This window comes from Notechis scutatus, chromosome 3, assembly GCF_049901735.1.
Source record: "Notechis scutatus isolate UNSWTSFEM ecotype Mainland chromosome 3, rNotScu1.2, whole genome shotgun sequence".
Taxonomy (NCBI): Eukaryota; Metazoa; Chordata; class Lepidosauria; order Squamata; family Elapidae; genus Notechis; species Notechis scutatus.
The window spans coordinates 169,326,509-169,343,697 of record NC_142011.1 but is presented as its reverse complement, the minus strand read 5'-3'; positions in this window follow the sequence as shown (position 1 = coordinate 169,343,697).

The following is a 17,189-nucleotide window of genomic DNA, read 5'->3' as shown; positions in this document are numbered from 1 at the left end:
CAGTCCTGGTTAAATGCAAACAGAAAGAGAAAGTGTGAAACACATAAGAAAATTTAGCGGCACTTCTTCAGTTTTTTAATTTATACAAATGGAAAAACATACTTTCTGTTAGATCGGGTACAAAAGAGACACGAGACCAGTGTACTTCAAGCTCTTTATTTTATGTTAAGATCTGTACAAGATCTTGGAGCCGCGGCAGCCCTTCATATAGGGACTGCTCATGGCTCGCCAGCCAATGACAGGTCTTTGAATCTCCCGCGATCGGCTTGGCCATTCGCGGTTGATTCTTAGCAGACCAATCACTGCCGTTCAGTAGACCAATCAGATTGCTGTCTGTGTGGACCAATAGGGATTCAGTCTTTGGAGTATGTTAATACAGAACACCCCTCCCCTCTTGGTTCAGTCCTATGGGATGTAGTCGCGTAGGTAGGCGGGGCTCCGTACCTGCCTACTTGACCTGTGCAGCTCAGTTGTTTGGTCTTCGGCCGGTTCGGGTGGATTCCTCGTCGTTCGCATCCTTCTCGATGGAACCGCCTAGAAGGGTGAGTCGGGCCTATTGCTGCAACTCCCACCCGGTCTACTCGGGTCGGTTGAGTTGTCGGCTCCACCATTCCCGTCCGGTCTTTCCGGGCTGGTTGAACTGGCTTGGCTGCTCCTTCCAGGTGAAGTCCCCAGTTGTTCAATCGCTGAGGGTTCTCTTCTGCTGGCGTTGTCTATTGGTGAGTATTGTTGGTATATTTTGGATTGGGGGTGTTCGGGTTGTGCTTTGGGATTTTCTTCCTTCCTTTGCTTTTTGTTTGGGTTCCCCCCCGCCACTGGTTTCTTTATTAATGTTTGGCTGTGGTGTTTGTGTGCTTTCCATGTTGTCGGTGGTTGTTCTCGACCTTAGCTGGTCGATGTGTCATTTCCAGCTTCTTCCGTCGTCTGTTTGTAGCCAGTACGACTGGGGGCCCGTTACCTGGGTTATTTTTGCCGGTACCCAGAGTGGATCCCCCGTGAAGTTTTTCGCATAGACTGCATCTCCTGGAGCAAATATTCGGTATTTGCTTGATGAGTCTGGGGGTTTCTCAGGATTGTATGTGGGGTGCAGTCTGTCTAGCTGGGACCATAATTTTCTGCCCATCAGTAGCTCTGCTGGGCTTTTATTTGTCGTTGTGTTGGGTGTTATGTGTTGTATCAGTAGCATTTTATTTATTTTGTCCTGTATGTCCCCGGTTTCAATTTTTTCTATTGTATTTTTTGTGTAACGAACCATGCGTTCCGGTCGCCCGTTCGCCGCTGGATGAGCAGGCGCTGTCAACGCATGCCGTATGCCCTGCTCCGCCAGATATTTCTCAAATGCTAGTGCGGTAAATTGTGGCCCGTTGTCTGATACTAGCACGTCTGGTAGTCCATTGGTGGTGAATAGTTTGGTTAGTTCCTTGATAACGGCCTCCATGGTGGTGGATTTCATGACGCTAACCTCCAGCCAGTTGGAGTAAGCGTCGACTGTTATTAGGAATGTGTGCCCTTTTGTAGGTCCGGCTAAGTCTATATGTACCCTGGACCATGGCCCTCTGGCGGTCTCCCATTCCAGAATTGATGCGGAGGGGGGGTTTGGTCTGGCTTCCTGGCATTTTCTGCATGAGGCAACCCAAGTTTCAATCTGTTTGTCCATCCCTGGCCACCAGGCGTAACTCCTGGCCAGGGCTTTCATTTTGACTATGCCCAGATGCCCCTCATGCAACATAGCCAACATTCTTTTTTGTAGAGTTTCCGGGATCACCACCCTGTCCCCCCAAAGTATGCAGCCCTTATATGTGAACAGCTCGGTCTGTTGGGTTCTGAAGGTTTTAAACTGCTCACCACCATCAGTTTCCGGCCACCCTTTCTCCACCCAATTCAAGACTCGCGCCAGCCGTTTGTCTTTATTAGTCTCTTTGGCAATGTCTGATGCGGTCAGGGGTGGGTTGGGTAATGTCTCTATATGCAGCGCCGAGGTTGTGGGTGCTGGGTCGTCTTCCAGGTCAGGCAGGGGGGAGCGGCTCAGTGCGTCTGCATGCATGATGTTTTTTCCGGGTCGGTGTGTCAGCTGGTAGCTGTAGGCGGCAAGGAACTCGAACCACCTTGTCATCCTAGGTGACAAAATGTTCGGGTGGCCTTGTTCCCTGCCAGTATCCCTAGTAGCGGTTTATGGTCAGTTATAATTGAAAAGGTCCAACCGTATAGGTATTCATGGAACCGCTTCACGCCGGTGATTACTGCTAGCGCCTCCTTGTCCAGCTGGCTGTAATTCCTTTCGGGCTTGGACAATGTCCTTGAGAAAAAGGCGATTGGTGCTTCTCTCCCGTCTGGCAGAATGTGGCTTAGGATGGCTCCCACACCAAAGGGTGACGCGTCGCAGGTCACGGTCAATGGTAGGGTTTCAATGTATTGCATTAGGACTGTGTCTGATGATAGTAGGTCCTTTATTTTTGGGAAGGCGTTTTTCCTCTTGTTTACCCCAGGACCAGGTTGCTGTTTTGTCCAGCAATCTATGTAGGGGTTCCCCACCGTGGTTGCCTTCTGGGGCAGGAAAACATTGTAAAAATTAATAAGTCCAAGAAAAGCCTGTAGCTCCATTTTATTCCGGGGTCTAGGGGCTTCTTTCATGGCCCTGACCTTTTTTTCTGTGGGGTGTATTCCGTTTTTGTCCAGTAGGTACCCCAGGAATTCTACTTTCTCTGTGCAAAGTTGACATTTTTCTTTTTTAACCTTTAGCCCGGTTTCTTTAATTTTTTGTAGGACCTCCCTTAGCCGGCTTTCCAATTGTTTTTTATTTTTAGCGGATACTAACACATCATCGAAATAGGGCACCACCCCTTTTATTCCTTGTAATAGTCTTTCCATCAGACTCTGGAATACCCCTGGTGCCACGCTGACTCCGAATTGGAGTCTCTTGCATAGGAAAGCCCCCCGGTGGGTCATGATGGTTTGCGCCTCAGCAGTCTCAGCGTCGACTGGCAGCTGCTGGTATGCCTGTGCCAGATCGAGTTTCACAAAGACTTCCCCCCCCCAGTGAGTGTAGGAGGTGCTGTACTACTGGGACGGGGTAGGCACTTGGCTGCAGCACATGGTTGAGGGTGGCCTTGTAGTCACCACAGATCCTCACGGACCCGTCCGGCTTGATCGGGGTGACTATTGGGGTTTTCCACCGGGCGTGGTTTATTGGCTCTAGGACCCCTTGTGCGATGAGCTTGTCTAGTTGCTCATCAATTTTGGGTTTGAGTGCGAAGGACACTCGCCGTGGCTTAAGGCAGATTGGGGCAATGTTTGGGTTCAGGTTGAAAGTTATTGGGGGGCCCCGGTACTTGCCTAGGTCACCGTTGAAGACCTCCTGGAAATCCCTCACGAGCATCTCCTCCCAGTCTGCATTGGCGACATGGTTGATGCCAGTCACCTCGCTCCCCAATGGCGCGAACCACTCCAGTCCCAGCAGGCTCGGGCAGTCTTTGTCCACAATGGTGAGCGGAAGCACCACTGTATGCCCCTTGAATGCCACTTTAAAATGTCCAATCCCAGCCACGGGAATGCGGTTTCCCTGATAATCTTTCAGGGTCAGCTTCTGACTCTCCAATTCACGTCTGTGGATGGTGGGCACCAGACGCTTGATGGTACGCCAGGAAACCATGTAGAGGTAGGATCCGGAATCTACCTCCATCCCGCATGGTTGGCCCTCGATGCTCACCTCCACGGTCATCTTCCGGGCATCGATTGTGTTTAAGTGCCCGATGATGACCATCTGGTGGGTCTCCTCTTTGCGCCGGGTTTCGTTGAACCGCTTGTTCCTTCCGTCTCGGCTCCACCGACTCTCTGTATGGCGGTCTCTGGTTCTGGGGGGGTGCCATCTCATCGCAGGGGGCTGTGATTCCTTTTGTTCCGGCATACTTTGGCAATGTGTCCCCATTTGTCACAGTGCTGGCAAATAGTGTCTAGGAACCGGCACTCTGAATGGGGATGGTCACCTCCGCACCCGGCACACTGGAATGACCTCTCCGTTCCCGTTGGTCTCGTTCCACCTGCAATCTGTGGATCTCCTCCTCTTCATCCTCGGTTTTGGAGAGGGAGTTGATACCCCTGTGGTGTGTCGTTGTGTCTCTGTGGCTGGGCTCTGGTCGCTTTTCCGGGGTTGGAGTCGCCTCTGTGGTTGTTGGGCGGTCGGTTGTGTTCATCTGCCGCATCTTTGCCACTGAGTGTTTTGCTGCCTCAGCCGCTGTTGCTTCGGCGATGGCCTCGGTTACGGATACGTCTTTTCGCGCCATCAGTCAGCTCTGGAGGATGGGGTCCCGTAGTCTGAGGACCACGCGGTTGCACAGAGCCTCATCCATGTCGGTGAACCAGCACATCCCCCTGAGGTCTCTGAGGGTGGCCATGAAGTCGCTGATGCTTTCGCCCTCTTTCTGATCCCTCCAGTAGAATTCGTGCCGGCGGATGAGGTTGGGTACGGCGGGGGCGTAGTGGTTCTGTAGCAGCTGATCTGTCCAGTCCATCTTCTTCACATCTCGGGGTTTGGCGAGTGCTTTGGCCATTTTGAACACTGCAGGCCCGCAGTGTGTCAGGAACACGGCCCTCTTCTTCTGGTTGTTGGCATCTTTCAAGTTGCTGCTCTCGAGGACCATGAGGAATTGATCAATGTATGATTCCCAGTCCTCGGCTGCTTGATCGAAGGGTGCGGGTGGCGAGTTGCTGCCGGCCATCTCGTCGGGAGTTCAGCGTTGGTTCGCCACGTGCTCTGTTGGTCTCTTTGTCTCACGATCCCACCTTCGTCACCAGTGTTAGATTGGGTACAAAAGAGACGCGAGACCAGTGTACTTCAAGCTCTTTATTTTATGTTAATATCTGTACAAGATCTTGGAGTCGCGACAGCCCTTCATATAGGGACTGCTCGCGGCTCGCCGGCCAATGACAGGTCTTTTGGCTCGGCCAATCGCGGTTGATTCTTAGCTGACCAATCACTGCCGTTCAGTAGACCAATCAGATTGCTCTCTGTGCAGACCAATAGGGATTCAGTCTTTGGAGTATGTTAATATGGAACACTTTCCCTTCAACAATGTTGAACTAATAGAATTTCATAATCCCACAGTGTAGTTAAAGCACAATTGTTTCATAATTAACAACTCAGACATACATGCATTTTCCACAGCAATGTGTAAAATATTACTGTTTTATATTATTTTGTTTGTGTTTTCCCTCTTAGAACAGTTTGTGTTTTCCCTCTTATTACTGTTGCCTAAAAAAAAAACATTGCCATCCTGTATGTCGCGCAGTCTCATATAGGCAGGATTTATAGATAGGGGTAAATGTAATAGCCAAACTCTTCTTTTGAACAGAACTAAATTAGAAAGAAAAATCACAACGTTTATATATATTTGCAGAAAAAAAAGGAGAAAAGTTGAATAAAGTGAAAAGCTTTAGTTTCAAATTCATTACTTTTAAACATCTGCCTCCTTAGGTATTAGCTTTTATCAACCATATTTTTCAAGTTATAAAGATATATCATTGCATACACACAGGGGTGGGATTCCATTTTTTTAACAACCAGTTCTGTGGGTGTGGCTAAGTTGGTGGGTGTGGCTTGGTGGTAATGTGACTGGCTGGGCATGGCCAACTCAACATCACTCACATCAAGGCACGCATCTCCTCGCCTGGCCTCTCATGACTGTGGGGATGCTGCAACAGTCATAAGTGTGAAAAATAGTCATAAGTCACTTTTTTCAGTGCCATTGTAACTTTGAATGGTCACTCCACACAAGCAAAGTACCAGCAAAGGAGGGGAAAAAAACTCCAGAGAAGTTCCTGAGACAGGAAGTCTAGTCCTGCCAAGAACGTAATAAGGGTTAATGGAGAGGCAGTTTCTGTAAGCAACACCAGAATGTTTCCTTCCTGCCTTCCTTACAGGATTAGGCCAGTAATTTCTTCTAACAACCGGTTCTCCGAACTGCTTAGAATGTTAACAACCAGTTCTAGCGAATAGGTGTGAACCTGTAGAATCCCACCCCTGCATACACATGCATGTGTGTATATAATGATCAATATATTTATTTATTGTTTTGACCACAGTTGCAACAAATAGCATGATGAAGCAAATAATTTTGAAAGCATATAAATTCATATAAATTGAGATACTGAATTAGGTGGATTTTATTAGCAGTAACTGAATGCGTACTATAATACAACATCTTAACATAGCAAATTGAAAGGCAATTAATTGGACACTCAATGTGTACAGTTTTTTTTTAAAAAAAATTAGGAATGACAACTTTTTATTTTGCCATACAGGTTTGGAATCATAAGGAGTTCTCATTGCAACACTGCAGAAAAGTACTGGGTTAAAATATCATGATCTAAATAGTATCAATTTCCAGACCAAATGATTTTAATAGTATTAATTTAAGCACACCTTGATGATTTAATAGCTTATAAATCAGATTTGGACATTTTATTAACATCAATATATCTTACAATTGATATATGTTTCAATTAAACAACAACTGAAAAAATGAAACATGACAACAAGAATAAGAAAGAAAGCACAGTATAAGAAAGGAATAAAAAAACCAACTTACAATCCTTTGGAGCACATTTACATAAACAAACAATGCCATCTCCTGAAAAAAAAATGGCTACAGCAATTTTCAATATTTTTATCTGGAGAGACAGATAAACTTCATTGATGTATTGGCTAAGAAACAGAATCTAGTTGTCAATAAAACTATTCCTAAGTTTACAGTATTTCAACATTTATTTTGCTGTTGTGTCACTTTTTCAAACAGTACTCTTTGCCCCATATTTAAATTTGATTAAGCCAAAGAAATAGATATTTTTTCTTGGCTGCCAGTTTCCTAAGCGGAGAGCCTTAAATGCTAGTCTTTAGTATCCCTGATTTGCATGCATCATTGAACCTAAAATTATTCCTTGCTCTTTTCTAGCATCTTAGCTGCTGAAGTGTTTGACAAACATGAAATGTTTGTCAAACAAAACATCATATGACTTTTTCCTGGTTCTTGGAAGGGATCATAATATTTAAAAACAATTACCGAAGATATAAATTTCTATAAATAATGCATCTCATGCTATAAAATACAAGTTTGGAACAGAAACCTATAGAAGAAGAATCTGAACTGTTTATTTTGGGATTTTTGTTTTTATTTTAATCTTTCAAATTTCTCAGGTAGTTTATAATAATTCTAATTAGATATCTAAGTATATTGTCCTCTGATTATTTGTGCTGCATATTTCCAACTATCTCAGTTTTCAGACTTTTATCTGCTGAAAGCAACATTTTAGCAACTAGCATATTCTGTAGGATCCAATCTGGGTCAATCACTGCCAATCAACATATAGTGTCTCTCTTCTGGATTTTTGCTCAACAAACAAGAAGCAAGGAGACACCCCATTCAGCTAAAATAATAATTAAAAAAACCCCAAGTCTGACAAAATTAATTAAATGATCTTTAAAAGCATTTAATTAGCTCTTCAAACTCGCCAGATCCTTTGCAGACTTTCCCTCTTCTGATTGCCCTTCAGTTCATTTGCTCCAGGCATAGGTTTCTAAGTGCCTCTGCTCTTTTCAAGAGTGCTTGGACAAAGGTCTCTAATAATCTGCATTCGGCTGCCAGATAATTTTCTGATGTTTTTCTGGTGAGACACATGACATTTGATATTAAACATTTCCTTAATTAGACAAAGCAACCATCCCCATTTACTTTTACTTTTAGTTATTCTCCATATTCTACTATATAGCACTGAGGATAGCACCAAGGAAAGAAAAAAGGGGCAAAAAGACTGAACTAAAATATCCAATCAGGTCATTCAGATGATCTTTCTTCAATAAACCTTAGCATTTTATCGAAGGTATGAACCGTTATTCAATGATTTAATTTTTTGAATATGATTATGGCTTTCCAGTTTTTCTCACATTCCCCTTTTACTTATACATTTTTAAATATTTAGAAATGTGTCTAAATTGACTTAATAATGGAATGTTTCATTAAAATCTTCCATATATAAATTGTATAAACTACATGCTTGCATTGTTACACTTTGTGTCTTATGACTGAAAGAAAATTTCTTAAGCTCTGTATTTCTGGATTTGTTTTGATGAGTACTTGGATCATAATAAAAGATCTTCTGGGGAGATTTTTAATTAGCCCCCTCTCAGTTTGTCAACATTTTCAAACAGTTGTTACTGCCACTGCTGCTGTGTGCATTGAAAAAAACAGATCAGAATCCGAAGACTTGAGGTCTAAATTCAATAGTTTGTTTTTTCTCCAGTCTGATGTTTGGACCTGATTCTATAAATTCAGTATTTTCAAGGCATCCCTTGTATCATCTTCCCTTTCTGAGGATAAATCATTTAAAGATGCCATGATATATGAGATGTTGTATACGGAAGAAAGAGCAAGGAAGAAGGGAAGAGAAGGGAAATGTCATTATATTATTGTCAATATAACTCTGCTGTTGAACAAAGTTACCAGGATGTTGTTCCATTAATGTCTTGCTTGTGGTTGCTCACAGAGATTTGGTTTGCTACTGTGGGAACACAAATTAGGTTATATCTGACTTACATCCCTTAATGTTACTGTTCTCTGGATCTACTCATTCAATTTCATAAAATGTTCTTGTAAGTAGAACCAGTTATAAATATATGTTTTTAAACAACTTTTCCTAATTTGTATCAATATCATACACTTTCCTAATAAATGTTTCCCTAACATATGTTTTAGCATGCACTTTAAACTTGTTATACATTTTTTAAAGTACCATCCATATTTTTTGTTTTTCAAGCAACTTTCTCAATTACAGTTGTAATACATGAATGTTTGAACCAATAATAGATACAAACATATCTTATGCATTGAAACTCACCTTGCAATCTAACTGACAGTTCATGCAATTTTATTTTTTAAAATAAAATATGACTTTTTAACATTTAATTCTTAGCAGCTGAATGCAGGAAAACTGGAATGTTAAGGGGGTAAAGACAAAAGTTCCCAAATACAGAAGAAGCACCAAAGCAATCTCTCAAATTGGGAAGGTCTTTTTGTATTCTCTGAGCTTGGTTGTTTTCTTGGAGATGTTTCGTTACCCAAACTAGGTAACACAATTAGCACTTTCTTAAACATCATGACAAATATAGCTTCATTTATTCTACTATAAAAGCAAGAAATAATCCCCCCCACCACATTCACTCACCCTAAAATGGAATATGGCAAGTTTAAGCAGATGCTTAGAATATTTTAGCCTGTTAAGCTGTTTGACTAATATGTAGGAACTACTAAGGGAGAGAAATGGGAAGGAAGACTTGCAATGCACAACCCTTCATCTTGTCATCTTCACCTATTACTATACTTTGGTAGTGAAGCTATCAAGCTACTTCTGAACAGAGGTGTTGTGCTCTTCTGCAAAAGCAACGTATGAAAAGGACAAAGGACATTCATTTCTCATGGTTATCAGAATCTGAAAATAGACAAGGGAAGGCAATGGTGAACATGCATGTCAATATTTTGCTACTCTGTTCTGGCTTTGCCATTATATCATGATATTTGTTCTTATCACCAGTGAGTAAATCACAATCATGGAATTACATGATTGCGATTTACTCACTGGTGATAAGAACAAATATTACCATATAACAGTTGTGGGAGCGCCATCACTTGAGACTTTCAAGAAGAGATTGGACTGGCATTTGTCAGAAATGGTGTAGGGTCTCCTGCTTGGGCGGGGGGTTGGACTAGATGACCTACAAGGTCACTTCCAACTCTGATTATCTGTAACAGCAGAGCCAGAAGAGAGTGGCAAAATAGTGAGATATAAACATGCTGCATTATAAAAGCAGCCATCAAGACTGCAGCTGTGTGAAATTCATTCTTGGAATATTGCCCAGTCAGGGTGATAATTGTAGCTCTCTTGTCTAGTCCTCAGAGATAAAATGGTAAAAAAAAAAGTACAGCCACACAAAAGCCTCTTGTTTGCAAAAACAGAAAATATATAATCCATGAAAACTACAGCTGGCAAAACCCTTTTTTTCCTAATTTAAGTCAACCATTTATGCAATGCAAGATTAACATTCTTTCATGAAACACTTAAGCTCTCTATATAAGGAACACTTGTAAGATTTACGCAAAGTATTGGTCAGGCGGTATTTATGTGGCCCAGTTTAAACAGGCACCCACCCTTTCTAGAACTCAAGCCAAAATGTCCACCAAGGGCAGTTTTCAGTGATAAGAGGGAAGGAATATACCCACAGAAACTCACAGCTTCTGTTGGGAAAGCAGGGCAGCTCTCAATACGTATCAACAACCAAGTAGTCAATGAATGTGTCGCATGATATCTATCCCTTTCCATTGCAAGACAAAACATTTGCTAGACCAATACTTGAATACAGCTCATCAGTCTGGAACCCATATTACGTACCTGATATTAACACAGTTGAGAAAGTCCAGAAATATTTCACAAGAGGAATTCTCCACTCCTCTACTCATTGCAGAATATCTGATGCCACCAGACTTGAAACTCTAGACCTAGAAAATCTAGAACTACGCCGTCTTCGATCCGATCTAAGTATAGTATATAAAATCATACATTGCAATGTCCTACCTGTTAACTAATACTTCAGCTTCAACCATAACAATATAAGAGCACACAATAGATACAAACTTAAGGTTAACTGCACCAAACTTGATTGCAGGAAATTCGACTTCAGCAACAGAGTGGTCAATGTCTGGAATATTCTACCTGACTCTTTCCCTAAACCCCCCAAACTTTAACCTTAGACTGTCTACTATTGACCTCACTCCTTTCCTAAGAGGTCTGTAGGGGGCGTGCATAAGTGCACCAACGTGCCTACTGTCCCTGTCCTATTGTTTCTTTTTATTTTTCTTATATGTATCCATTTCTTGTATTCATAACTATGTTTATACTTATACCTATTATCTTTTAAGTGATTGACAAATCAAATAAATAAATAAATAAAGATGAGAGTAAATACTACTTTAAAACTGGAATAACTAAGGATTATGAAGTCTTAGATATAAGCAGAAAATGAGGTGAAGGACAAAAAAATGTTACTGGGACAAATTCACATTATGGGGACTGCCTATTCACAATGGTTTCCTGATTTACTGAATCTAGGAAGGTGGACCTTCTCAGAATTCCCTCAGTTAAACAGCCTCTCAGGAGATACTGATGGCCTAGATCAGCTTTCCTCCAAGCACTGGGTCTAGGATTTTGACCAGGCTGGGATGGTGTGGTTGATTAAAGGATGTGAATTTTATTGACGCCTAATGCTTCTCTTTAAAATAATGTTTTTAATAATTGTATTATGCTTTTATTTTTGTTTGCCACTAAGAGTTTCTGGTTGCAGATTGGAAGCCATGCATACAAACAAACAAATATTTAAAACTTGGAGAAAGTGGAGAAAAGCTTATTTCTGACTAAATTCCACATTTTAGAACTGGGAGTGATTTTATACTGAGCTAACTTATTTCAGGGGTTGATTCCTTGGTTGGCTTTGATTGTGCCTTGACATTATCACCATATTCTGCAGCAGGTGACTTGACTGCTCTGGATGTATTTATTCTGAAAATAGATTCTGTGCTATATTAGTTTTTCCAGTAATTATTGGATAAAACGTTATTTAGCACTTAAACCCATCTTTATACTATTAAGGTCAGGATCTCCACTATAGTACCAATCAGATCTTTTTATGATTATAATAATCTATTTGTAACCACACATGAGAAGCACATCTTCCTTTTCAACTGTATATCAGTCCATGCAAGTGATATAGCATTGAATGCTATCTTTTTCAGTTTTGAAAGCAGGTATTTGTGTCATATGCCATTCAAATGAGAAAATAATTCATATGTTGATATGCTGATAACAATTGACTAAATATAGCAATACTTTTGATAGCAATAAGGCTAAAATTCAAGAAGGATAAATATGTATATTATAATACAATGTTTATTTTACTAACTTATTAAAATTCCCGTATGGCAATTTCCCCTGTACAAATAGTCCTTGACTTATGACCACAACTGAGCCCAAAATTTCTGTTGCTAAGCAAGATATTTGTTAAGTGAGTTTTGCTTCATTTTACAACTTTCAATCTGCTTCCCTATTGCCATTCCTTGTGAAAAGTTCACAAAAGGTGGTCACATAACCCTGGGACACCACAACCATCATAAATATGAATCAATTGCCAAGCATCCAAATGTTGGTCACATGACCATGGGGATGCTGCAACCAGGGGTAGGATTCAAATTTTTTAACAATTGGTTCTGTGGGTGTGGCTAAGTTGGTGGGAGTGGCTTGGTGGTCATGTGACTCACTGAGTGTGGCCAACTCAATATTACTCACATCGAGGCACGCATCTCCTCTCCTGGCCTCTCATGACTGTGGGGATGCTGCAACAGTCGTAAGTGTGAAAAATGGTCATAAGGCACTTTTTTCAGTGCCATTGTAACTTTGAATGGTCACTCCACACAAGCAAAGTACCAGCAAAGGAGGGGGGGAAAGCTCCAGAGACGTTCCTGAGACAGGAAGTCTAGTCCTGCCAAGAATGTAATAAGGGTTAACAGAGAGGCAGTTTCTGTAAGCAACACCAGAATGTTTCCTTCCTGCCTTCCTTACAAGATTAGGCCAGTAATTTCTTCTAACAACCGGTTCTCTGAACTGCTTAGAATGTTAACAACTGGTTCTAGCGAATAGATGCGAACTGGTAGAATCCCACCCCTGGCTGCAACAGTCATAAACGTGTATAAGTAACTTTTTTTCCAGTGCTGTTGTAACTTTCAACGGTCACTAAATGAAATGCTGTAAGTTGAGGACTATCTGTGTATAATTTAAAGAAGGAACTGGTCCCTTTGGAGTTGAAGTCTGTATAAATACTGAGAGTAGCATATGTTAGTCTCTTTCTCTCATGTTTCAAAACTGCAAATTTTTAACTGGCTCTGATGCTAAATGATGCTGTCTCAGGTCCTGACTAACAAATGTAGCAAACACTGTGAGCAAGATAAATTATCTGAGTGACCATGCTGAGCCACAGGTTAGATAAAGAAGTGCTGTTGCAGCCTCCCTCTAGAGCAGTCGTCTCCAGTCTATTATATCCAGATGCATTAGAATTACAGTTCCCAGGATTATCCAAACAGCATGCTAATTAGGAATTCTAGAAATTGGAAGTCTAAAAGACACTAGAAAAATGCCCATTGGAGAATATTGTTCTACAGGATGGTGCCAATTCTGAGTGTGAGAAGGAATTTTGCCTATCAATGTAATCCAGAGAGATAGGGAGAGAATGGACAGAGCAGTTTTGGATTACCTATAAGAGATTAGAAGTTTGGCCTGGCAATATGATTTGCTGATGAGAAGCTGCTTGAATTCTCTGCAACTAATAATAAAGCAAGCAGAGTTTGTAATGACAAATAAAAATTCATTCTTATTTCAGATTCTTCTTACAAAACAAAAATTATGGCTTCATTCCAATGTGGCTGTCTAGAAGAAACTGGTATGAATCGGTCCTATACTTTAGACATAAAATAGAACAAAGAGGGCCATCATAAATATTATAACTAAAGCAATGGGGCTTTTGTTTTAAGTTCTCTGTCATGGTGTCCGAACGATTTATAGCATCTGGTTTCTGATTACTGAGTCTATATTCTTTCTCTTTTCCTAACTAAATTTTGGCATGAATTGTTGGAATGAAGTGCCTGTCTCTTCACACTTGTGAATTTCATCCTATGACTCTTTCTGAGCAGATTAATGGAAAAGCTCTTTGTGACTACTGCCAAATAGAGTCTTCAGTCTAGGTATGAGATTGAAATTTCAACTCATCCAAATTGCCTTGGATTAGAAAAATAGCCTCCTTTTCCTAGGTGTCATTTCTGTGTCATATTTTAAAATATGAGCAGAATTTAGATGTCCAAGTGCTCTAAACAAGAGAAAGTTTTGTTATAATAGGAAACAGATGTTGTAAATATCTTAGATGTTTTATGGAACACACACACACACATACCCTTTACACTCTAATTTTCTTAGCCAGTTATTCTCATATGATTTGCAGTGAGTGTTAGATTATCTATTATTTTGGAACTGCTTTAGAATAGATGCTACATGAGATAGTTACTATATAGTCTCCATTTCACTGGCTTGACAGACATAACTATGCAGGCAATAAGAGCAAACTTTGTTTCTGGTCTAAATGAGAAGAAATAAAATATTTTTATATATTCCTGCCAGCAAAGTAAATATGTTTCTCTCTTTATCCTAGGAAAATGGCAAATGAAGATTAAAATCACATTCATATCATCAGTGAAAAGTTGAAGTTGATAAGTTGAATTTTCACTCACAGGCCCAGGCTGAGAGTCTGAAGGCTCTAACTGCTATCTGTCAGTAGCCACAAATGGCTCTACCATTAATTCTGCTCAGAAAAATAATTTGCTATTGCCCCACCCTGTAAAATATCTTGACACTAGAGGTGAGGTTGGTCTCCCCTGCTGGCTTTCTGGAAGAACATTTAAGAACTGGTTCTGTCAACCTGCATGGGGATCCAAGAATGGGATATATCCTGGTGGTGGCTCTCCGTCTTTTTATCTTTGTCTATTTTTAATGGATTTTTATATGGATTTTATCTTTTTTTTTCTTGTAAATCACCAGAGTCACCTAGCTAGTGAAATGGGTTGTGATTAACAAATAATAAATAAAATTAAAATTAAAATGTATATACTACTATATATTTCTGTTGTAGAATCAAAGAAGATATATGAATCCAGTTTATTTTAGGGATATAATTTAAAATTGGTACAATCTGATTAAAACAGCATTAGTTTTGTTCAGTTTGAAACTTCTAGGTTTATAAACTTTGGCATTTGTTAATTCTGGAAGTTGTCATCTCAACTCATCTGGAAAGTACTAACCTAGGAAGGCCAACTATAAAAAGATTATTTAATATATTCAGTAAAGTTATAGCTCAACACTGTGAAAGTAGGCTGTTGGTATTCTTTTTCTCCAAAATATCATATATAACTACATTAAACACATAACTGTATTTTGCTATTTTGCAAAATAATAGCCCTTTGTTGAAAAAAGTTGCTTTCTCCCCTAACATTCCTTTATTTTAAAGCTTGCTAGCTTCTAATAGAATGTCTTCAATATTTAGAATGAATTTATTGAAATACATACATATGCAGGGTTCACTTTTCTCCTTACAGAGAAAGATTAATCTTACTTCTCAACTTCAAATTTAACAAGTTTTGTCTTTTTTGTGTTTTGTTTTAGATAGCATACTTTTAATTATTAGAAGTGATCCTGAGTAAAGATTAACTATAAATTCAAGGAGTCGTAGTCCCAATTTACCTGGATATGATGGCTTGGGAGTCTCATTAGTAACAGTTCAATCCATATAGCTGGCAATTGATAAGATAAACTTGATATAAGCTTGTTAATCAGTGTTTCTCAGACTGGTATTAATGGTCTGTACTATGTGAAAGGAATATTTCTAATTGGGTTTTGCAGGGTATTGATATTGCCTGATCAATCATACTTATAACACAGTAGAAATGGAATTCTTCAACCTCACTTCCAGTCTCTGCTGCATCGTTACTTGCGCTCTGTAATCCATCCTGTCAAACACTCTATGACTAATAGCAAGGGCTTAGAGCTTCCTTGTATTACTTTTCCAGAGGTATGATCTTGTGAGCTTTAATGCTGTTCAGAGTCCAGTATCCCTTTTGATTATGTGTCAGAATGATTGCACCCACATCCACACAACCAATTGTTGGGAAATGTAAGTATTCTGATATACTTGGAACTCTTTATACACGTATGCAATTCTTTTGTGCCTGTTTACCCAACCTTGGAAGACAAGATTTACTTAACAGACAATATCCAAGCTAGTACATTCGCCTTGCTGCTAGAGTTATAGTATCTGGAGTCACTTTGCATTGTTAGGCCAATGTTTCAAGAATGAAGATTTTATATCTAGTCAGTTATGGCTGGGTGATGCTAAGGTACATATAGGAAACTGGCCTATTCAAATATTTTTGTATATAAAACTATCACATTTCTAAGGAGTTACTGGAAAATGTTGTTTTCAAAGAGCGTTCACAAATCATGTGTAAACAAATCGCAACATTTGAAAAGAAAAGTCCAAAGGATCAGTCTTCAGTATAGTTAGGAGGGAAAGCAAAAAGTGTACATGTATTAAAGCATTTAACCTTATCACTAATTTTTACTCAATTAAATGAGGCTTTCCAAATCTAACATACCAAGACTTGGTTTAAAAGGATCAATAAAAAGAAAGACACCTTTTAGTTGAGCTCAGCACCTGATCACTTCATGGACATATCCATATTACACAAATTGCTTCAAGGCTATTGGTCTGTAACCCCGAAGTTTCCTCATAGCCTCTCACCTTTTCAAGAGTAGTCCATATTTCTTTTTCTGAAAAATCTTTTCTCTTTCTCACTTCCAGTCTACAGTACTGTCATATTATAGTGATGTAATGAAAAAGCTATTCCTTTTTTCATTTTATATAGTATATAATTTCATATTGTTTTTATTCACATATTTTGCTTTCCTTCCACATTATTAAGTATGCTAAAAAAACCGCATAACTTAAAATGCCAAAGACTCCCATTGTCTATTAGCGAAGTCAGCATGCATAATCTTAATCTGAACTTCTAATGGACTACTCCTGTTTCTTTTACTTAAACCCACATTGTTATCTTCTCTAAGCTTAGATCAACTGTGAGAAATGTGTGCACAAAGGGCTCTTTTTTTGGAGGTGGCAGAGGCCATTTTCTTTGTATTCCTGAGACTTTATTTTAGCTCTGTCCCTATCCTCCTAATTATATCTGTACCAGAAAGTCGAGCTAAAAGAAGGAAAGAAAAAATGGGGCGGGGGGGAGATGAAAGAAAAGGGGGAAAAAAACCCTACTTGGACCAAGGAGTCTGAAACATCCCCTAATCTGGGTGACAATTTAATTTCACAAGTAGGTAAGAGTCATCTCAGTTGATGGCTCTGAACTGGCTTCTCAGGAGGGACAAGTGGGACGGAAGAAGTTTGTCAGGTAAGAAAAAAGACCCTCGTTGAGCCAAGAAAGAATGATTAAGAGAAAGTTTCGCTGCCTGCCACCCACCTAAAGTCGATAGCACTCTAACGGACAGGC